At 37.1% G+C, this 23,445-nt stretch overlaps 1 non-coding gene and 2 pseudogenes across 1 annotated transcript; 2 read left to right on the top strand and 1 right to left on the bottom strand.

Moving 5' to 3' along the window:
• The window catches only part of LOC102958651, a 95,687-nt pseudogene that overhangs the window by 8,031 nt on the left and 64,211 nt on the right, over nucleotides 1-23,445 (top strand).
• On the top strand, nucleotides 135-13,619 carry LOC102958943 (annotated as a pseudogene).
• On the bottom strand, nucleotides 16,063-16,194 carry LOC122230861. The gene has a single exon (XR_006207932.1). It is a non-coding gene; the product is annotated as a small nucleolar RNA SNORA72 (small nucleolar RNA).

Genomic DNA, 23,445 nt, shown 5'->3' with positions numbered 1-23,445 from the left:
GATGGGTGGGAGGGGGTGGAGCTTAGGATGACCATAGCCTTGCTTTGGTGGTGATTCTTTTGAAAGGAAACAATTCTACTGGCAATCATCCACGTGACTAGTAGTTGTAAATTATTGGGGTGCAAAATTTAGGGATGGAGGATGGACAGGAACTGGAGAGGAAGAACTTTTATCTCCTTTTCAGTCCTTGCTGGAAGTATGACGTGGACCGTGAGACATCAAGATAGATGGGAGCCAAACAGGGAGGTAGTCAAGGCAAGGTTCCATTGGTGGTGGCATCTTTGAGAGAAGCCACTTCTAAGAGCAGTAAGAAATGACCACATCTGCTAAGCTTCCCTGCCAACCTATGTCAGCTCTGGTGGGGGTTTAAGGGAAGGGCTTGTCCCAGCCAGGAGACAGTGGTAAGGAGCAAAATGCTGCCTCTCCCTTATAGGACAAAGGGGTAATAAGGACGATGTCCCCAGTTAGCAAAGACACACAAATATTTTCCTAAGGGCATCAGTTCTATACAAATCAATTAATTAATGGAGTGTGTACCCATTACTCATTGGTTCTGTCTTTCCCTTATATAAATCCACAATCTCCTATCAATAATTCTGAAATCCCAGTGATTTTGAAAACAATATTTTTTCATAAGTTTACCACTTGCAGATGTCGGACTTCTTAGCCTCCATAATTGCCTGAGCCTATTCCTTATGATAAATCGTTCATATATATATATATATATATATATATATATATATGGATATATATGTGGATATATATATATATATATGGATATATATATATGGATATGGATATATATATGGATATATATATATATATGGATATATATATATATATATATATATATGGAGAGAGAGAGAGGGAGGGAATAGGTAGGTATGTAGGTAAATAGATTTAGGGGATATACATTTATTGATTCCATTTCTCTGGAGATTCCAACTAATACACTAGATAATGAATACACTCCTTCCTTCATTAAATACTTGGTTAGGGAGAGCTTTAACTGTCATACATTTACAATAGCCTCATTCTTTTAACTGCTGGATGATATCCCTAGTTCTATGGTATATTTAACCATTTCCTTTGTAATAGATATGTAAGTTCTATATGGTTTCTATTTTCAGAATAATTGCATGTAACTTTTTGCAGAGAAGGTTGCTTCCATTATAGATTGAGAATTGCTGAGCCAGTCTAGCCATAGGGTGAAACACACAGGAGAGGAAAATGGAAGTATCTTCCACAGTGAGAATTTGTTCATTCTGTATCACAGACCTTAGGACAATAGCTTCCATTCTTAAAGCTTTGTGACCGTATTTTGCCAAATAAGGACATTGTTAAAAAGGCATAACAAAATAAAAAAAAAACTTTCTACCTGTTATCATCATCATTTTAAAAAACAGCTGTTTTAACATAAAGACACAGAGGCAACCTTAGCTTAATGGATGGTCACATTGAATAAATTCAACTGTATTCAAAATTCACTTCACTGTCTTTATTCTGTCTTTGTAGTCAGCAGGTAAAAAGTTTCTCACTCACCTGTTTCCATTTCCATATGCATCAGAAACAACTGCTTTAATATTATTCTGACTTCTGGAATTAAAAAATTTGGAAGAAAAGTAAAGTGAGAGAGTTCCTGCCTTCTGCAAAAGGGAGAACTCACAACCTAAGAAAAGCTGGTTATGGATGTTTCCTCAAACTCTGATGTAGGAAGTGATTCTAGGATGAGTTGGAAAGAATTCAAACCTTGGCTTTTGAGATCTCCACCAAAAGGAGGCCTGGCATGGAAAGAAGAGCATGATCTGGGCAGGGGGTTTTCTGGAGAGATTGACACCCATTGGGAAGACGCTGTGGCCTGATGTGCTCCATGATGGTACCACAATTATACATACCAGGACAAGTTCTTCAGAGAAGAACATCTGAATCTATTAAGTCATCTTTATGCTGCTTTCCTTAACACATTTATCTTCTCTATCATGAACAAATTGTGAGAAGAATATGAGATTCATGAGAAGTGAAAAAATTGGTGATTGTCTTTTAAGGTAAAATCACCACAGTCATAACAGATGTTCTATTTTCAAAGGCAAGGAGAAGAAGAGAGAAAAATGCTGGCCCAGCAGAAAAGTGAGTGTGAAAAATAAAAGGATGGAGAAGCATTTTCCATGATTAGAAAGGCCCCTGCAGCATTCTAAGCCAGGAGCATCAGTTCAGCCAGCACTATGGTCCTCCCCGCCATCATCACGCTTGAGGCAGCAGGATATAGAGTGAGACCCCAGCTGAAGACCTGTGATTTAGAGTCAATTCTGCCACTCTTCAGGGGAAAACCTTGCACCAGCCAAATGGTCTAGCTGATCCTTTGTTCACTTCTCTATAAATCGGGATAAGAAGATTGCCTTGTGTGACAAGAGAATAAGATTAAAGCCCTGTGAAAATTGGAAAGTGTTATACAAGCAAATAGTTTGTATTAGTTGTTTGTAATAGTTACAAAATCCAGAAAGGTGAGGGGGGAGTGGGGTGGGCCAAAGCCAGCCCATATGGGGACTATGTGCAAATTAGAAAAAAAAAAGCCCCCTTTGGTGGACACAGCCCAGCCCCGCCCCAGGACTCACAGCTAGATTTAGTGGGACTTGGCTGGATTGTAGTACTACATTATCCTCTCAGGTGCATATGAACTATCTGCAAAACTCATGTGGCAGACCCAGTGGTCAGGGTCATTTGTTTGAGTCCTCGACTTCAAGGGCGTCCCAAATTCTGACTTCTATCCAGCAGAAATATGTGCAGAGAATTACGGTGAATCTGTACCACAATGATGATTCTAAGTGATATTTATCTAGCCAAGTCCAAATCCAGCGGGTGAGTGGTCTCAGTCCCGAGCTGCTTGGGCCTCCCTGAGACTTGTAAAGCCTAATTATTAATAACCTTAACAAAATCCAGTGATATTCAGCTTCAGTAAAGGTTTTTGGTTAAGTAGCTGCCTCAGCAATATTTAGATGTAGGACATTAATAATTGCATGTAGACGCATATCCAATATGTGGTGTTCACCCTTGGACAGCATCTCATTTTGCCCTGTTTGAAACCAGCCTCGATACTGGACTCAGTACTCTTTGTTCATGGCTTGTTTTATCCTAGTCATGCTGTCCTTCTTTCCTTCTGTTAAATACACCCAAGTTCATCCTACCCCTGGACATTTGTGCCTGCTGTTCCCTTTGCCTAGATGCTGTTCTCCCAGATTTTTGCATGGCTCAGTGCCTTCAGCTCAAATGACTTCTCTCATCAGAGAGGCATCTGAAATAATTATGTTGCTTCTAAGCTGCATTTTTTTTTAATTTAGCATTTTAACATCTCTGAACCTGAGATGCATTTAACAATTGCTAGTGTCTTATGACTGTGATTAGCCAGGCGGAAGGCACGGCTTAATTGTCACTGCTTGTTGTACAGATGCAAATTTGGATGTTAGTCTTGGTGGGCCTACCAGACATCTGCCCCTTCTTTACAATTTAGCCAAACAATCAGGGACACTAGATACTGGCACCTACATATCTAAGAGAGAAAACTCAAAGGATATTTTAAAGATCATGAAGATTTTCTTTTAAGACTTTATTTTTTAGAGCAGTTTTAGGTTAGCAGCAAAACGGAAAGGAAAGTACAGAGGGTTCCCACATACCCCCTGCCCCCACAGGTGCACAGCCTTCCCTGTTATTAGTATCCCTTACCATCATGGTACCTTTGCAGGAAGGTTCTTTGGGTTTGAAAATGGTGAAGCAAATGCTAGCTTTCCTCACCAAAAATGAGAAAACACAATTCATTATCTGGAGAGATTCTCCTATGACGGAAGCCACACCTCAGGTCTAACCCTGTAACTGTATTTTATACAGTGTTAATTCATGTATGTATTTTAAACTTCAAATTTGTTTTAAAAAAATTATGTACCATAGATATTTATGAGAAATATCCATCTTTCCTAAGAAGACTTTATCAAGAGTATGACAGAAGAATTGAGATATTTATCTTCAAATTATTTGCTTTCCAAAGGCTGAGAAGATTTATTTTTCTGTTCATCTTAAAAATGAAAAAGTAGTAAAACAATAAATAAACTCAGTGACAGCTGACAGTATATATTTTCTAGGATCTGAAATTTGTATTCTTTTGTGGATTCAAACTTTCTCACTATTTCAAAATTATTTCAAATAGCTGATATTTCTCAAGTGGAGCTCATAGCCAAGTTTTAAAAGTATTTGCTTCCACAATATGTATTTTACTTGGTCTGTTTTGCTTACATTAAGTTAAGTAGCTAGCCTCTCCATCTTCATTTAAACAAAATAGTTCAGAGGCTCATAGTACTATCACTTTCAGTTTACTGGAAAATCTAAATTTGCTTCTTAAAAAGTAGTAAAACAGTGCTCAGCAAGCATATCCTTTTTAAAACTCAGAATTCAGTTTGGGTTTTTGTTTTATGTTGTTTTTATTGCTCATAACCTCCCAGGGAGTAACTGTATAGACATACACTGTCTTTTTTTTTTTTTTAACATTTATTTATTTTTGAGAGAGAGAGAGAGAGAAGGGGGGACAGAGGATTCAAAGCGGGCTCTGTGCTAACTGCAGAGAACTCCCAAACTGTGAGATCATGACCTGAGCCAAAGTGGGATGCTTCACCGACTGAGCCATCCAGACACCCCTGTATGTCTCACAGTCTTGATTTTGTTTCAGAAAGTATGTTGAAGTGGAGGAAAAAAGATCTCCTAGTTCTCATTCATTCTTCTAGTTTTTGAACCAGGTTTTCTTAGTCCTGACTTTTTATAGGTAGAGGTCATGTGTGAAATATACATGGCTAATGTTGATGAAAATAGAAACATGGATTTCATACCTGCTTTGTCTGTTTGGCCCCCTATTTTCCAGGAACTGACTCTTCTTTTCACTTGCCCTGCCCCTCTTCTGTCTTATCCTCAGGCTCAATCCATGCCAACATTTGATCACAGTGGAGACACTTCTATTCTACCAACTTGCCCCGCATCCCCCCCCCCCCCCAACCTTGGCCATAGTCTTGAATCAAAGCTGGGTCAATCAGAGTCTCTCTGATGGCCTTTGGAATGTAGACTAGAAATTCTAGGCTTATTTTGGGAACAGGGGAGTTGGAAACTCAGGTATCAACGGACACTTTCCGCCTTGTGAAGCAGGAAGTAGACTAAACCAGTGTGTAATAAGAGAGGAGGAAAAAAGGAGATGCAGAGATTGAAGCAGAGTTGAAAGCTAAGGGGTGGAGGTAGGGGTGGAGGAAGAAAGACTTTCTGGCTTGGCTGCTTCCTACTCTTGGACCATTTGAATCAGCTCTGCGTTTTTATGATAAATTATCTTGTTTAAATTTCAGCTAGAGGTGGTTTCTGTTACTTAGAAGTGTTAACCAGTACGGTGTTTCCACATGAAACTTTGGGGAATTTCTCTTATTTCTTAATTGTTTTTGTTAGACAACTGTTGTAATAACCACAAAAGGACTTTACTCAGAGAATTTTTCTCACTTTTTTAAAATATATTTATTTTTGAGAGAGAGAGAACAGAGGAGGGACAGAAAGAGAGGGAGACAGAGGATCTGAAGCAGGCTCTGTGCTGATAGCAGAGAGCCCAATGAGAGGCTCAAACTCACAAACTGTGAGATCATGACCTGAGTTGAAGTCGGACACTTAACTGGCTGAGCCACCCAGGCACCCCTTTCTTCCTTTTTTTTCATCTTAGATTTACATGTTTAGTATCTTAATCTTTCTTTCTTCTTTCCTTGATAGATCAATATTACATGTCTCTCTGTGAGGGGAGTGCAAAGGGTTTCAAGAAAATCTTCAAAGGCTAGGATGATATGGTCCATATACATTCTCGAAGTAAAGCTCTCTTCAGGGACAAAACTCTTCAAAGACGAGAAACATCTGGGGATAGAATCCAAATTTAGCAGGACACAGGCAGCAAAGGTCAAAGTAAAAGAACATTCAGCTTAATAGTGCGATGGAGGTAGAAAGGAACAATCAAATTTCAAAATGTAAGCCTGCCATATTCTTGCCAATTTTTCTTTAGAAAAAACATTGAAACAAGAGAACTCTAGAGTTATAATGTTCTAATATAGACTTATCATCAAGGTTTAGATAGAAAGTTAAACTCTAAAAAGTATTCCAAAACAACATTGTTTTTTAAAAGTTTAGGAAAACTACTTTGACATACAAATTAACAAACAGAAAAGGGAGATAAAATTCTATGAAAATTCAGGAAATGGAGAATAATATTCCTATAGATGATGAAAACTTGCCCAAAGGACATTCTCATAAAGCAGATTAAAAACTATAATATCTCAAATCAAGCTAGAATACAAAGAAAATGATATAACAAATGAAAGAACAAATAAGTTTTATTTGACGTGATGGATCTCAGAAAAGAAAATCATTAAGAAATGAACAAAATGAAACGGCAGCCTACTTAATGGGAGGGCATATTTGCAAATTATCCAATAAGGGGTTAATATCCAAACTATACAAAAAACTTGCGGAACTTAACATTAAAAGAATCTGGTTAAAAAATGGGCAGAGGCGGGGCGCCTGGGTGGCGCAGTCGGTTAAGCGTCCGACTTCAGCCAGGTCACGATCTCGCGGTCCGTGAGTTCGAGCCCCGCGTCAGGCTCCGGGCTGATGGCTCGGAGCCTGGAGCCTGTTTCCGATTCTGTGTTTCCCTCTCTCTCTGCCCCTCCCCCGTTCATGCTCTGTCTCTCTCTGTCCCAAAAATAAAAAAAAAAAAAAAAAAAAAAAAAAAATGTTAAAAAAAAAATGGGCAGAGGGCCTGAATAGACATTTTTCCAAAGAAGACATACAAATGGTAAACAGACACGACAAAGTGCTCAACATCACTAATCATCATGGAAATGCAAATTAAACCACAATGAGATATTACCTCAAACAGTCAGATGACTAATATCAAAAAGACAAGGACTAACAAGTGTTGGTAAGGATGTAGAGAAAAAAGAACCCTTGTGCACACTGTTGGTGGGAATGTAAATTGGTGCAGTCACTGTGGAAAAGAGTATGGATTTTCCTCAAAAAAATTAAAAAGAGAAGTACCACATAACCCAATTATTCCACAGCTTGGTATTTACCTAAAGAAAACAAAATACTAGTTCAAAAAAGTATATGCATTCATACGTTTATTGACACATCATTTACAATAGCCAGATACAAAAGATTTGGAAACAAGTATCCATCAATAGATGATTGGATAAGGATGTGGTATGTGTATACAATGGAATATTACTCAGCCATAAAAAAGAATAAAATCTTGCCATTTGCAACCATATGGAAGGACCTAGCACATATTATGCTGAGCAAAATAAGTCAGGCAGAGATAGACAAATACCACATGATTTCACTTATATGTGGAATCTAAAAACAACAACAAAAACAACAAAACAAATGAACAAACAAAAAACCAAAACAAACAGACTCGAATACAGAGAAAAATTGGTAATAGCTGTAGGAGGCAGAGAGAGGGCAAAATAGGTGAAGTGTATTAAGAGGTACAAACTTACAGTTATAAATAAACAAGGAATGAAAAGTATAGCATAGGGAGTATAGTCAATAATATTATAATAACTGTGTGGTGACAAATGGTTAATTACGGTTATTGTGGTGAGAATTACATAATATATAGAATTATCTAATAATTATGTTGTACACCTGAAACTAATACAACATTGGATTATCAATTATACTTTAGTTAAATTTTAATCTAAGCTTTAAAAATTATGTGCTGAAACCAATATTACACAATGCCTAATATCAAAAAACTAGAGATTATCAAGATGTATTATTATTTACTATCAAATTAATGCATTTTTGTGTAGACCTTATTATACAGCTTCTTCTGTATCCTCTATTTAATATCCTCTAATTGGGGTGCCTGGGTGGCTCAGTCGGTTAAGTGTCTGACTCTTGGTTTTGGCTCAGGTCTTGATCTCCTGGTTTCCTGAGTTCGGTTCCTGCTTGGGGCTCTTTGCTGACAGCATGGAACCTGCTTGGGATTCTCTCTCTCTGTCTCTCTGTCTGCCCCTCCCCCACTTGCACTGTCTCTGTCTCTCTCAAAATAAATAAACTTTAAAAATTATAATTAAAGGTATATATCCTCTATTCAATTAAAGAATATCTTGAGATTGTAAAACAAATTGGGAACTGTTGCAAATGGTGCCTTTTTAAACCAATCTTTGTTAACCAAAGTTTTCTTAATACTTTGTAACTAAAACAAAATACAGAAATAAACTGGGTGATAAGGTTGATACACTGCTGCTGTTTGCCATAGCTCCCTGTTTAAAAATTTTATGTTTACTAATTTTATGTTCACCTTTGTTTTTATTGTCTGAATACTAGGTAAGTATCATAAATTTGAGTTTATAGAACAAACATTTGTTACTTTCACATGTTAAGATAGAAATGGAGAACTGAAACAAAATCAAAACTAGAAAAAGAATACAAAATAACGCCTCAATAGAAGATGAAACGAAGGGAAATTTTTAAAAATCACAAAGAGAGAGAGATGAAAAGGAGTCAAAAACCAATAAGACAGTGCACCTGGGTGGCTCAGTTGGTTAAGCGTCTGACTCTTGACTTCAGGTCATGATCTCATGGGTTCATGGGATTGAGCCCTCCTTTAGGCTCTGGGCTGGCAGTGCAGAGCCTGCTTGGGATTCTCTCTGTCCCTCTCTCTCTGCTCCTTCCCCACTCGTGCATGCCAGCTCGCTCTCTCTCTCTCTCTCTCAAAATAAATAAACTTAAAAAATATAAACAGTGAGACAGGCAGAGAAGGTCAACGTAATTAGTAATATCTGAGGAAAATCTTGACAAAGAAAAAAACCCTGAAATCTGTAATTTGAGACACTGAAATGAGAATTAAAATGAAATATTGAGAGGGCACTCAGTTTATCTGATAAAGCTGACCCAGAATGACCACCACTGAGATACAGTCTAGTGAAATTATTGGACTTTAAAGGGAAGGAAATAAAAATTCCTTTAGGTACTTAGAGAAATAGCCCAAGTCATTTATATAGGGAAGAAAGGAATATTGTCTTTACATTTTTCAACATCAACACTTTATTCTTAAAGAAAAGTAAATAATATATTTAAGATACTCAAAGCAGGAAAATATGAGGCAAGAATTTTATATCCATACACGCTGTCATCAGCATAAGAACTCAGGGAATAGTATTCTTGATGAGTCTACTGGAAAAGGGGATTAAAATAAGTAAAATACTTAAAGTGACATTGATAAAATGACTTGATAAGCATTTAACTTCTATGCGGAACTAAGACTAAGTGAGAGATATAAGGCAGAGAATGTAGTATGTAATGGCTGAATGCTCTGACAATGGAGATATAGTACAATTGTAAAAAGAAGTGGCATGAGAATGTGGAGAACATATGCGATTTTGTACCTCTCTCCAGTCATCACATTGATGGTATTGTCACTGGCTCCTGCTGACTAGAGATGGAATAACTTGGGTATCACTAAGAACAATAAGAACAAAACACACCAAATATATTTAAATCCATGATTTCACCCTGATCCAAAAAATTAATTGGTCATCACTGAAGGATGCTCGGAAATCAACTCTTTATTTTGAAAATTGATAAATAAGAGAAAACAACCAAGCATTTATCCTGCCTTTCCTGTATAAACTGTAACACTAGGTAATCAAATAGTAGATGATGTGAATTTTCTCTTTATGGAAGAAGTCCATCAGATAGCTGAAGAAGAAAGAATAGAATTTGAATATCAGCATTTTTTTGGCCATCCATAATGAATTATTGAATCTAAGCATTGAGCATCAGTGGCTGCTACCATCACAAAAAGACAAACAGATATTTTGTGCCTGGAAAAAACGCAGCACCACCTATAAAGTAGTTTGTCCCCCTACCCCCAAATTAGTAACAGTAACCAAACTTGAATGTGACTCAGTCTGGAAATACAGGAAGGTCCTTCTATTGTGGCCTGCAATCCAAGTTATGACCACTCTATTTTGGAGCTTGAAAAGTCCAGATGCTTCTATGCCCCAGACTGAAGTTGTTTTAAATATTTGGTGGCTGCAGTAAAAGCAGAACACCTTACTGTGTTCTCCTAAGAATCTTCAACTAGAAAAAGGAGCAAACTCACTAGCAAAGAATAGATTTAAAAAGTTTTAACTTCCAAATGGTCTGGAGCTAGCTATGGATGGGCGGGGGGGGGGGGGGGGGTGTGTGGAGAATAGAGAGGATAGTAAGTAAATGATAACCACACACATAAAAAAATATGGAAGCACATTACCAACAAATTTCTAAATCAGAGCAATAGCCTATGAATTTCAGTCAACTATCCATGGCCCCAGATCTTCACTCGGCATGAATTCAGTTGCAAAATTTGTATAACTCCCCAAAAGGCAGCCTCCCAAATCATACCTTGAATGAAATCTTGGAAGAAAACAAACCAGGAAAATCCTCCTGACATAATTAATGAATTTTTTTTTCATTGAGGTATTTGATCTATCTTAAATTTATCTTGGTAAAAGGAATGAGGTTATCTCTACACCATTTATTGAACGGTTCTTTTCTCTACTAATGTCTAGAATGCTACCTTTATAATACTTTAAATTCTCATACATATTTGTATCTATTTCTGGATTCCATTCTGTTTCATTGATCTACTTATTTATGTAGCACTACCTAAATTTTAAAAATGGTACTAAGGAATGCTGTATTATTGCATGAATTATAAGGAACTACTGAAAACCTTAACCTCTGGAATGTCAGAAGTCAGGAAGCTTCAAGAAATAGATATTTTTTAAAGCATTCTGCCATTAAGGTGACTTAGGTCTAACAATTCACGTTCTGAGTGAATTTTGTCCAAAATTTCAAATTCCTTGGAAGATTTAATTGGCTCAGTTTATGGGTATCAATCCCAGAATCGATTATCTATTCTTGGGGGCACACGTTTGTGTATTATAGATATGATTGATGAGTACTGAACCTTATGTATCAAGGGAAGTTTCCAAAGAAACATAAGGTATTGTAAGCTGAACAGTACTTTGAAAACTGTCTTCTCCACTATGCCCATCAACCCATTTCATACATCTGAAGCTCTCCTATCTCTGAATGATGCAGTTCCCCCACCCAAAACTGCAGCCACCCCTTCCCAATAGAAAATGATATAAATTTGTGTCCCTTTATTGATCTAGCGGTATTACCATAGGACCATATACCTGTAAGCCAAGGATTTCCTAGAGCATGCCTACTCTTCCAGTTCTGTCAGATACCCTTAGATACTCTACAGCCCATGAATTAGCTGGAAAACTTTAATCATCACTAACACATGCTAAATAATGGTGGTTTTTAAACTGGGGTGCAAGTACATTTAGAGATACATAAAACCTTCCTAGGGGTACTCACTCCAGCATGAAAAGTTCTGAGAGCATCAATGTCCGGAGACTCAGCTTCAATATGGAGTCTTTCTTGTAATTGGTTTGCCTAAGATGTGTTTGAGTTAGAGGACTCTTGCCTCTCCCGACTTTCCTGTCTCCTCCTTTACAGTAGACTTTCCTTACTTTACAACTATACCTTTCCCCCATCACAGATCTCATTACTATGTTGCATCTACCAGGTAGTAAAACCTCAGAAGGACCAAACTACAAGCTATGCTATTTTATATTTTATTTTATTTTTATTTTTATTTTTTAAATACAATATATTGTCAAGTTAGCTAACATACAGTGTATACAGTGTGCTCTTGGCTTTGGGAGTAGATTCCTAAGATTCATCGCTTCCGTACAACACCCAGTGCTCATCCCAAAAAGTGCCCTCCTCAATGCCCATCACCCATTTTCCCCTCTTCCCTGCCCTCCCCATCAACCCTCAGTTTGCTGTCTGTATTTAAGAGTCTCTTATGGGTTTGCCTCCCTCTCTGAAACTATTTTTCCCCCTTTCCTTCCCCCATTGTCTTCTGTTAAGTTTCTCAAATTCCACATGAGTGAAAACATATGATATCTGTCTTTCTCTAACTGACTTATTTCACTTATCATAATACTCTCCAGTTCCATCCATATTGTTGCAAATGGCAAGGTTTCATTCTTTCTCATTGCCAAGTAGTATTCCATTGAATATATAAACCACATCTTTATCCATTCATCAGTTGATGGACATTTGGGCTCTTTCCATAATTTGGCTATTGTCATTGGTGTTAGAGAAGCTTTCTTTAATCAAGGTACCTTTATAACCCACAGGAAAACTTTGTGTCTTTTGCTATCTCATGTGTTTTTCAGTGGAGAGTGAAACATGACATTAGAAACAGAATATTAGAAACAGTATTAGATGGGGCGCCTGGGTGGCTCAGTTAAGCGTCTGACTTCAGCTCAGGTCATGATCTCACGGTTCATGAGTTTGAGCCCCCTGTCAGGCTCTGTGCTGACAGCTTGGAGCCTGGAGCCTGCTTTGGATTCTGTATCTCCCTCTCTCTGTGCCCCTCTGCAGCTTTCTCTCTCTCTCTCTCTCTCAAAAGTAAAACATTAAAAAAAATTTTTTTTAGAAAAGGAGTATTAGAAACAGGAGAAATGGCAATTTTCATTCAATGACTTAGTCCCTTTTATCCCCTGACTCTTTTAAAAAGAATTATTTTTCTGTGAGAGAGTCCCTTGACCATTAGCAGGAAATTCGGGGGCTCTGGCACCTTATCTCTCCTGGGTGACAAACCCATGACAAGGTTCTTTTCCTTAACTTGTACACTCAAGATATGATAAGACCAATTCGAGAAATATCCATGTGCTTAGAAGCAAGCTCTCTGCATTTATACCACTCTTGGTAAGCTTGGTGGTTAATTTCATGCACTTGTGCCTTTGTGTATGTCTCAGTGGCATGTTTTTCAAATATTCAAGAAAAAGGAAGCAAAAAATTTCATTTTTACTTCTAAGAATTGGATCAATATTATATCTTCAAAGCAAAGGGACAGATATTGAGGATGAATAGGTGTTTTATTTTATGTTTCTTGGACGCCACAGAGCTCCTTAATAAACATTCAAAGTCAGTTTTTTGTCAGTGTCAGAATCACTGAAGGCATTCTGGGGTGTTATGGATGAAATCAGTGAGAAGACTTGGGGATTTGAGCCAGAAGAGTCTACATGGACTACGACAGCATGCAGAGTTGCATTAAGGAATAATGCTTCAATAAATATAGAAGTAGACATGAAGCATTCTACTGCACTTCCTGAGTGCTGCTTTCTTGGAGCTGACCATATGGTAAAATCTCTGGGAATTAAGCTATGTGGAAACATACATTTGTGGAATCCAGAAAATTGTTACAAAATTTGAAAAATGTTTTAGAAATAGATTTTCCAGCTCATGGTGTCCTGGAAAAATCTGATTTTTCTATGGATTGTGAGATCTATTATGCCTATCAACTGGATAGTGCCATTCCTAATCAAGTGTGTCATAATTCCCAACGTGGACAGCTTCAAATTTTCTTCTATGAGTGGTTAAGAGGACTACTGACTAGTAGACAGAGTTTTAACATCATTTTTGGTGAATGTCCATATTGTGGTGAGCCAATAACCTTGGAAATGTCTGGGAGGAAACCCTGAAATACGAATGTAACATTTCTGTGAAGAACTAGAAACTTTAGAAATTACCGAAAAGATTTTAGTTGATATCTTCAGAGAAAATATAAAACAAAACATACTAATGTCAAGAGAAAAAGAATGGTGAACCCATAATAATACACATCTGCCTTTGTCTCCTCACTAAGAGTAAACTGGGAAATTGTAAGACAAAATCCTGTAGAACATTCTAAGTCTGTGACCTCTATACCAGTTATAGAAGTTGTATGTGTGTCAAGATGGAGATTTTAAATTATTGAGTATCTAGACTGGTAAAATTTTGATGGGGTTCATAAAATGAATTGGGGATGAGTACGTATTTTATCTTTTGTTAAACACTTATTCAGACTGGTAAAAGAATCATTTTCATTAACATTTAACAATAGTATTGTTTACTCTATATCTGTATTTATTTTTCCTTAAAGTGAAGTCTGCTGGCTGTCACTCATTAACCACTTCTCCGCTCATTTGTTTATTCCTAAAAGGTACTAATTAGATATATATTAACTAACAGGAATGTGTTATGAATTTTTAGGAGTAATGCATTTAACAGCATTCGCTGAAATTGCTTTCTTTAGATCTGCTTTGCTAGTAACCCAACATTTTTCTTTTATTTGGTTGTTAATTTGCACAAAATAGATTAAATTTGTTAATGTTTACAAAATAGATTAAAATGTACTCTTAGAAACTGCATTTATGATAAGTGTTATCCAAATGGAGTCAGGATGTAATGCCCCAAGTTAAATATTGTATTCAACCAAGATTAGTTCCTTGTTTTGCAAATGATGATTTGCTGTTCTAATTCTGTCAAATGTATGCTTACCAACTGTCATTTTCAGACATTAAATGCAGTTGCATGTGGGGTGCCTGGATAGCTCAGTCTGTAGAATATGTGACTCTTGATCTTGGGGTCGGGAGTTCGAGCCCCACTTTGGGAGTGGAGATTGCTTAGGAAAAAAAAGGGAAATGAAACTATGTATGTATACAAAGAGAAATCTAGGTGTATTCTAGTATCCATGCATATAATGTCATATCAGTATCCATTTCTTCGTATATCTGTTACCTTTTTAAGGCACTTTCAGACTATCAAATATTGAAGTTTTGTATTAATATAGTTTTTAGTTAATAGTAAAAAACCATAATGTGAAATTTCCACTTTTATGGGGAACCATTCTGTCCAATTAGAGCTTGAAAACTAAGGTATTTCTAAAAAAAAAAAAAAAACAGGAATACTTAATAGTCGTTTAGTAAGTATGGGTTAAGGTTTTAAGCGTAGTTTCCAGAAATGAGAAAGTAAGTAACTTTAATGATTGGGTTTAAAAAGTCCTTTGCAACTCAAGTGGTCTGTAATTCTTTACTTGCAGTAATGTTGAAGGAGGACCTAATTGTCAGTGTTGTCAGCTATTGGATTCTTAAAATTATTTTTCATGATAGATACCATGTGATTTTTAAAAAATAACTCAGGAGGGGGCACCTGGGTAACTCAGTTGGTTAAGCATTAGACACTTGATTTCAGCTCGGATCATGAGATCGAGCCCCACATCCTGCTCTGCACTGACCGTGCAGAGCCTGCTTGAGATTCTCTCTCCTTTTCTCTCTGCCCCTCTTCTACTTGTGCTTGTGCTCGCTCTCTCTCTCTCTCTCTCTGTCTCTCAAAATGAATAAACATTAAAACAATTAAAATTTAAAAAAATAAAAACTCAGGAGGAATTCAAAGAATGAAATGATAGCACTAGAACAAAACTCACTCTATTCCTGTCTACTCATTAATAGGAATAGCACTTCTCAGAAATAAAATCTATAGAGATTTAAAAATTTGAATATAATTGATGCTGTGCCCTTTCTCCTTCTACTAATGAGTATTTTTCATCTATAAATCCATTGCTATATAGTTTAAAATTCTCTAATTCAATAAGAGATGAATGTCTAATAAATCTTTTATTTTTATATTTATTATTTTTCATCAAAATATTTTTGTATGTTGTTTTGGTCATTGTGTTTATTTAACAGTTGTAAGGTTGAGTCATTCTAGGAGACATTTTTTTAACCTTAGAGTCTTGTATTACAGAGAATCTAAAAACATTAATTTCAATATATATATGTGGTTTCGTGACACAGAGTAGGAAAATGATGGTCAATATATGACACTCAAGCATAAACATATAATATGTGAGGATAAAATTTTGTGAAGGAAGTTGAATGCAAATATGAATTCAAGGAGAAAAATAATGATCTAAAACTTTTGACTTTTATTTTTTTAATTACTTTTTAGTTTTATAATTCATTTAATGGCAACCGGTAATCATCAAATTAGCAGTGGTTATCTTCAAAAGTTATTACTCTTGCTTTGCTTTCATTTTCAAGGATGATCAAATACCTAGAGTCAGAGACATCTCCTACATAAGTTTTATTTTATGAGTCAGACTTGGTTTATCACCAGCATTGATAAAACCAGACTTAGGGAAATAACTAGGTCTGGGGACACATGCACGGTCTTAATATAGCAGATGTTTAGCCTGCAAGAATTATTGCAAAATCAGAAGAGCGAAAATATTTGCAGAAACTTTTGACTTTTGAAAAAGAGCTTGTTCAAAACTGATGGCTACCAGATGGGCAGTGGGGGTGGGGTTGGGTAGAATAGGTGAAGGAGAGTAAGAGTGCACTTACCATGATGAGCACTGAATAATGTATAGAATTGTTGAATCACTATATTGTACACCTGAAACTTACTATAATACTGTATGTTAACTACACTGGAATTAAAAAATAGAGAGAGGTTGTTCATATATTTTTAAATGGATGTTAGTAGCTTTCAAATTACTATACTGTTGAGTTTGTAGTGAATTTACTTAAAAGAATGATGTATTTTATTTAAAAATGTCAATATATATAATTGCCACAAATTTTAACCCCTTAAGCTCATGCTGAAAAATTTTAGGTTACCTAAAATTGTACAACAATGTTTTTAAAAAATTCTTTTGAAGAATTCTCGCAAAGAGGTTTGAAGGCTATAAGCAACTTAGTTGCTATAAGCAACTTAGGGGAAAAGCAACTAACTTTTCCCTTAGGGGAAAAGGAAGAGGAAAGAGGTTAGGGATCTTGTTTAAATTATGCTAATTCTTAAGAAAATAAGGGGAAGGGGCAAATATTTAATCTTCTGGTACTACTTTTGCATGCCAGGCAGAAGTCTGAAGTCGGAAGAAGGAGAAGTGAAAACTATTACCTTCCCTTTAGAGGCATGACCCAGAAGTTGAATCTATCACTTCCTCTATCCGTTAAATCTTAGTTCAGAACCATAGACAGTTGCAAGGAAAACTGGGAGATGTAAATATTATTCTGATGGCCAGTTGCCCAGTCAAGGAAATATAGTACAGGTCTTGTTCTCATTTTCACAAATGGTTATGCAGCCTTAGTTTGGTGTTAATGATTTCCCTTCTTTACCATTCTACTGTTCTGTTCTTTTTTTCTTTTTCTTTTTTTTTTTCTTTTGTTTTCTTTTTCTTTTTTCTTTTTGGTGAGAGAGAGAATCTCAAGCAGGTTCCACACTCAGTGCAGAGCCTGACACAGGATTCAATCCCACAATCCTGGGATCATGACCTGAGCTGAAACCAAGAGTTGGATCCTCAACCAACTGAGCCACCCAGGTACCCCTCTACAGTTCTGTTCTTTAAGGCCAGAGTACGTGATAAGAACAGCAGGAGCATTATATTACTCCTTTACATTTTTTTGTCATTAAATACATTTTTGTGTAGGGGTGCCTGGGTGGCTCAGTCGGTTAAGCATCTGACTTCGGCTCAGGTCATGATCTCACAGCTCGTGGCTTCGAGCCCCGCGTTGGGCTCTGTGGTGACAGCTCAGAGCCTGCACCCTGCTTCAGATTCTGTGTCTCCCTCTCTCTTTGCCCCTCCCCTGCTCATGCTCTGTCTCTCTCTCTTTCAAAAATAAATACACATTAAAATAAATAAATAAAGCAAATTTTTGTTTAGAGGCAATATTGACTAAGAAAGCATATTGGTATAGGATGTTCAGTAAGTAAACAGATGTTAGTCCTGGCAGAAGGATGATGGATAGGGGAAGCCTATTCAAATGCAAATTTAAGCATTTATTCTTGGTATGGTCTACATGATGAAAGGGGTCAAATAAAATCAGCCTGGCAACAGGTAGCTAGCTGTCAGGACCCTAGAGGAATGGTACCATCCTAGTGCCAGGATTTGCTACCCTGCTAGAAAATTAGGTACTCAACATTGGCAGGGCTGGCCTCTGTAAGGGAAGATTCCTTATTGAGCTCATGCATATGCCATCCCTGCAAAACCTATTGGTACTTCGCCTATTAGATAATTGAAGACACACCTAGCAGGTGAGGGAGAAGGATGACTGACATCCATAGAAACAGTACTCCTGTGCACATGGTTATTAAGAGCCTTTTCCTGTCCCCGTGGGCTTCTGTGATAAGTTAAATGGGATATGTATTAGTGAGTCTGTTGGCTTTGTAGTAAGTTCCAAATTCACAGTGGCTTAAGTAAGATAGAAGTTTTAGTCTCCCATAATATTTTAAACATAAACAGTCTGGGGTTGATATGATATTGGGGGTCCGGGTTTATTCTAATTGCTCTGTCATCTCTAGAATATTGCTTGCATGCTTATTAGTGTTTTATACTCATCACTACATTCACATGTCAGGCAGAAGCCTGAAGAAGGGAGAGTGAAAACTGACTCCCTTCCCTTTAAAGGCGAGATCCAGAAGTTGAGTCCATCACTTCCTTCTGTCCACTAAATGTTAGTTCATAGCCACAGATAGCTACATGGCAGGCTGGAAAATTCAGTACCTCAGTTATTTCAAGGGCTTACTCATCACATGCAGTCAGGGCTAGTCTGCTGGCCAGCATAGACATAGAAAATTTGCCTTCCTGCAGAAAGTGAGGTTGTACAGTGCTGCTTTGGGCCAAACTACCAGTTTATAGGAAATATGAAAGACAGAAGAACAAATCAAATGATGCCACAAGGAAACAACCAGCCAAATTCTAAATCTGGGCCATTCTATAAGATAAATGACCCAGTTTTATCAATTAAATGATATTTTAAAAGGATTTTAAGAGACATAACAATCAAATGTGGTTAGTAATTTTGAATATTAATTGGAACAAACTAACTATAAAAAATACAATTTTGAGATAAGAAAATATGAATATATACTGTATATTAAATATTATTAAGGAATTATTGCTTATTTTTAAAGATATAATAATGGCATAGTGGTTATGTTAAAAAAATCTTTTTCAGTTACAAAGGCATACTAAAATGTCTGGGATTTGCTTTAAAAATATTTAAGCAAAAAGCAAACCATAGAGAGGGATAGGTGAAATGAAATTGGGAACATTTTAATAATTGCTAGTTATGTACCAGGTACATGAGAATTAATTATGATATTAAAATAAATAATAAAAATTTAAAAAAGAAATAAATATGGCAGCTGGTAATACGTCCAAGCTAACTATTGCTACACAGCCTTGAGTTGCCATATTTCTGCATTTTTCAAAGAATCAAAACTGCAGATTTAAAAAAATAAAATCTCTTGATTTCATAAAACAACAACAATGTGGCCAAATACAATAAATAGATCAGTGGGCTTGAATTTGTCCTTAGCCATCTGGTTCTTCTCTAGGAAAAGTTTGTTTTGTTAATAAGTTGTTTCCCCCCAAATTTACAGTGTATTCAACTTCTTTAATAACTGGAAACTGGTAGTTAAGGTCAGTGTCTGGGGACTCAGAGACGAGTGACAGATTGCTACAAACTGAATGGAGCTCTGAGTTTTATCAGTGAAGGGCATGTAGCCAAAGGCTTAGGTCACAACATAAGTGTATGCAGAGAGGAACAGGTGGAGATACAGTATTAGTCCTGCCATGGTGCTATGGGCTGAACTGTGTTCCCCCCACCCACAAGTTCATATGTTGAAGTCCTAACCCCTAGTATTTCAGAATGTGACTATATTTGGAGATGGGGACTTTAAAGTGGTAATTAAGTTGAAATGGAGTCATTAGGATGGGCTGTAATCTAATATGACTGATGCCCTTATCAGAGTAGATTAGGAAGAGAGCCAGGGAAGATGGCAGAGTAGGAGGCCTCCGAATTCACATCCTCCCACAGACACACTGAGGCAACAGCTACGTGTAATGCAACTCACTCTAAAAATGACCTGAAAACTGGTAGAACAGACTATCCACAGCTAAAGACTTAAAAGGAAGACTACATCAAAAAGGGTAGGAGAGGCAGAGATTCTGTTGCCAACTAAACCCCTGGTGTGGCAACCCACAAGTAGGAGGGACATCAGAGGCACAGAGGAGCAAAGGGGTCAAGTACCACACTGGGCACCTCCAGCCTTGGGGACCTGCACAAGGAAGATGAGCTATGATAATGTCTGTCTTTGAAAATCAGCAGGGCTTAACTCCAGGAGCTTTGGAAAGTAGCTGGGCTTAACTCTGGGAGAAGTAGATGGCTATAACTCTGCTCTTAAAGAGCCAGTGCAGTGTATCACTTGTTCCAAGATCTGGCACAGAAGTAGCAATTTGAAAAGCACCTGGGTTATATGTGAAAGATTTGTTGAATAATTTAGGACATGTGCCAGAGGGACAGGGATCTGCAGGAGCTTTCTCTTGGAATGGAAGGGCTAGTGGGCACCATTTTTCTTGTCTTCCTTCAGCCTTTCTAGTCAAACACCTGTGGGAGGCAGTTCTGACATCCTCCATTTACCTTGTCAACACCACTTGCCCCACCCCAGCTTTCCCCTTTAGACCTACCACACCCAACCTGCCTGCTATGGCAGGTGTCCAAAGTGCCTTCTACATTGCCATACCTAGTAAGCATACTCATTTGGGACTAATGACTTCCCAGAGTGACTACCACCTGCCACACCCAGTGGGGAGTTGGAGCTGATATTGGCACCTGTCCAGAGTGACTCCTGACCCACGGAGAGGGGGACCTAGCCCCACCAACCAGCACTCCTGCAGTAGCCACAGCCTGGCCTCTCAGCTGGCAATGCAGGGATTGGGGCAAGACATGGCAGCCAGTGTGCCCACATCAATCTTGACCAGTCATTGCTGACAGCCAAGCTGGGGGCAGTTCAACCTACCAGTGTGTCCATAGCAGTTTCAGCCAACCCACAACAAGAGGGCTCACACAGCCCACATAGAGGACCCCCTGGAGCACCAGGTTCTGTGACCAAGAGGAAATGCACTACTGGCCACGACAGGACTTCTATACAGGCCACTACTTTCAAGACCAGGAGATATAGGTGACTTAACTAATATGAAAAAACAGAGAGGCAAAATGAGGAGATAGTGGAATATGTTCCAAAATAGAAGAACAAGATGAACCCCCAGAAAAAGAGCTAAATGGAGATGGAGAAATGTAATCTACCTAAGAGTTCAAAGTAATGGTCATAAAGATACTCAACAGATGAGAGAAGAGTGAATGAAATCAGTGAGAACTTCAACAAAGAGATTTAAAAAAATTTAAAAAAGAACCTATCAGAGCTGAAGAAAATAATAACTGAGCTGAAAAACACACTAGAGCGAATAATAGATTTGAGGATGCAGAAGAATAGTTCAGCACTCTGGAAGATAGGGAAGTTGAAAGCAACCACTCTGAACATCAAAAAGAAAAAAAGAAGTAAAAAGTGAGGATAAGTTAGGATGAAACAACATCAAGTATACTACCATGTGCATTATAGGGGCCCTAGAAGGAGAAGAGAGAGAGAAGAGGGCAGAAAACTTGTTTTAAGAAGTAATAGCTGAAGGGGCACCTGGGTGGCTCAGTGGGTTAAGTGTCTGACTTCGGCTCAGGTCATGATCTCGTGATTTGGGGGTTCGAGCTCCACGACGGACTCTGTGCTGACAGCTCAGAGCTTGGAGCCTGCTTCAGATTCTGTGTCTCCTCCTCTCTCTGCCCCTCCCATGCTCATGCTCTGTTTCTCTCTGTCTCTCAATAATAAATAAAGGTTAAAAAAATTAAAAAAAAAAAGTCATAGCTGAAAACTTCCTAACCTGGGGAAGGATACAGACATCCAGGTTGTAAAGGGGTAGTAGATCAATCACTTATAATGCTAGTATGAATGTTAAAAGACACAAGTAGTAAAATCAATTATATCTACCAAAATTACTCGAGATACACAAAATAAAGATGTAAACTGTGGCATCAAATACATAAAATGTGGAGGGGGAATAAAAATGTAGTGCTCTTAGAATGTGTTCGAACTTAAGCAACTATCAACTTAATATAGACTGCTATATACATAGGATGTTATATATGAACCTCTTGGTAAATAAAATCCAAAAACCTATAATACATGCACATACACACAACAAGAGAAAGGAATCCCAGCATAACATTAAAGAAAGTCATCAAACCTCAAGGGCAGAGAGTTAGAGAAGAAAGGAACAGAGAACTACAAAAACAACCAGAAAACAATTAACAAAATGGCAACAAGTTCATACCTATTATTAATAACCTTGAATATAAATGGACTAAATGTTCCTATCCAAAGAAATAGGGTGAGTTTAGTTGGTTAAAATACAAGACCTATCTATACACTGCTTACAAGAGACTCACTTTAGACCTAGAGACACATACAGACTGAAAGTGAAAGGTATGGGAAAAGATATTCCATGCAAATGGAAGCAAAAAAAAAAAAAAAAAGCAAAAACAAAAACTGGGATAGCAATACTTATATCAGACAAAATAGACGAAACAAAGACTGTAACAAGAGACAAAGGACATTACATAATGATAAAGGGAATGATCTAACAAGAGGTTATAACAATTGTAAATATCTATGCACCCAACATAGAATCACCAAAATATATAAAGCAAATATTAACGGACATAAAGGGAGAAATGATAATAATACAATAATAGTAGGGGACTTTAACACCTTACTTGCATCAGTGGATAGATCATCTAGACAAAGAAATCAATAAGGAAAGAGTGGCTTTGAATAACATATTAGACCAGATGAAGTCAATAAATAATACTGAACATTCCAACCAAACAGCAGAATACATATTCTTTTCAAGGCACATGAAACATTTTCCAGGCTAGATCACATATTAGGCTATGAAACAAGTCTCAATAAATTGAAGAAGGTTGAAATCATATCAAGTGGCTTTTCCAACCACAACAGCTTGAAACCAGAAATCAATTACAAGAAAAAAAAAAAAAAAAAAACTAGAAGGAATACAAATGCATGGAGTCTAAACAGCATACTACTCAACAACCAATGGGCCAAAAAGAAACCAAAGACATAAAAAAAAAATACTTGGAGATAAATGAAAATGGAAACAACAGGTCACTATCTTTGGGACTCAGTGAAAGCAATTTTAAGAGGGAAGTTTATAGTAATTCAGACCTACCTCAAGAAACAAACAAACAAACAAATCTCAAATAAGCAATCTAACCTTACACATAAAGGATCTGGAAAAAGAAATCACGACAAAGCCCAAAGTTGGTAGAAGGAAGGAAACAACAAAGATCAAAATGGGAATAAATAAAATAGAGACAAAACAACAATAGAAAAGATCAATGAAACTAAGAGCTTGTTCTTTGAAAAGATAAATGAATAGATAATACTTTAGCCAGACTTATCAAGAAGAAAAAAGCAAGGACTCAAATAAATAAAATAAAAAATGAAAGAAGTTACAAGTGCCACCACAGCAATACAAAGAAGGGATTATTAGACTACTATGAAAAATTATATGCCAACAAATTGGACAAACTAGAAAAAATTGATAAATTCTTGGAAACATACAATCTTCTGAGA

Source organism: Panthera tigris, chromosome C2 (assembly GCF_018350195.1).
Source record: "Panthera tigris isolate Pti1 chromosome C2, P.tigris_Pti1_mat1.1, whole genome shotgun sequence".
Lineage (NCBI taxonomy): Eukaryota > Metazoa > Chordata > Mammalia > Carnivora > Felidae > Panthera > Panthera tigris.
This window is presented reverse-complemented; position numbering and strand designations above follow the sequence as displayed.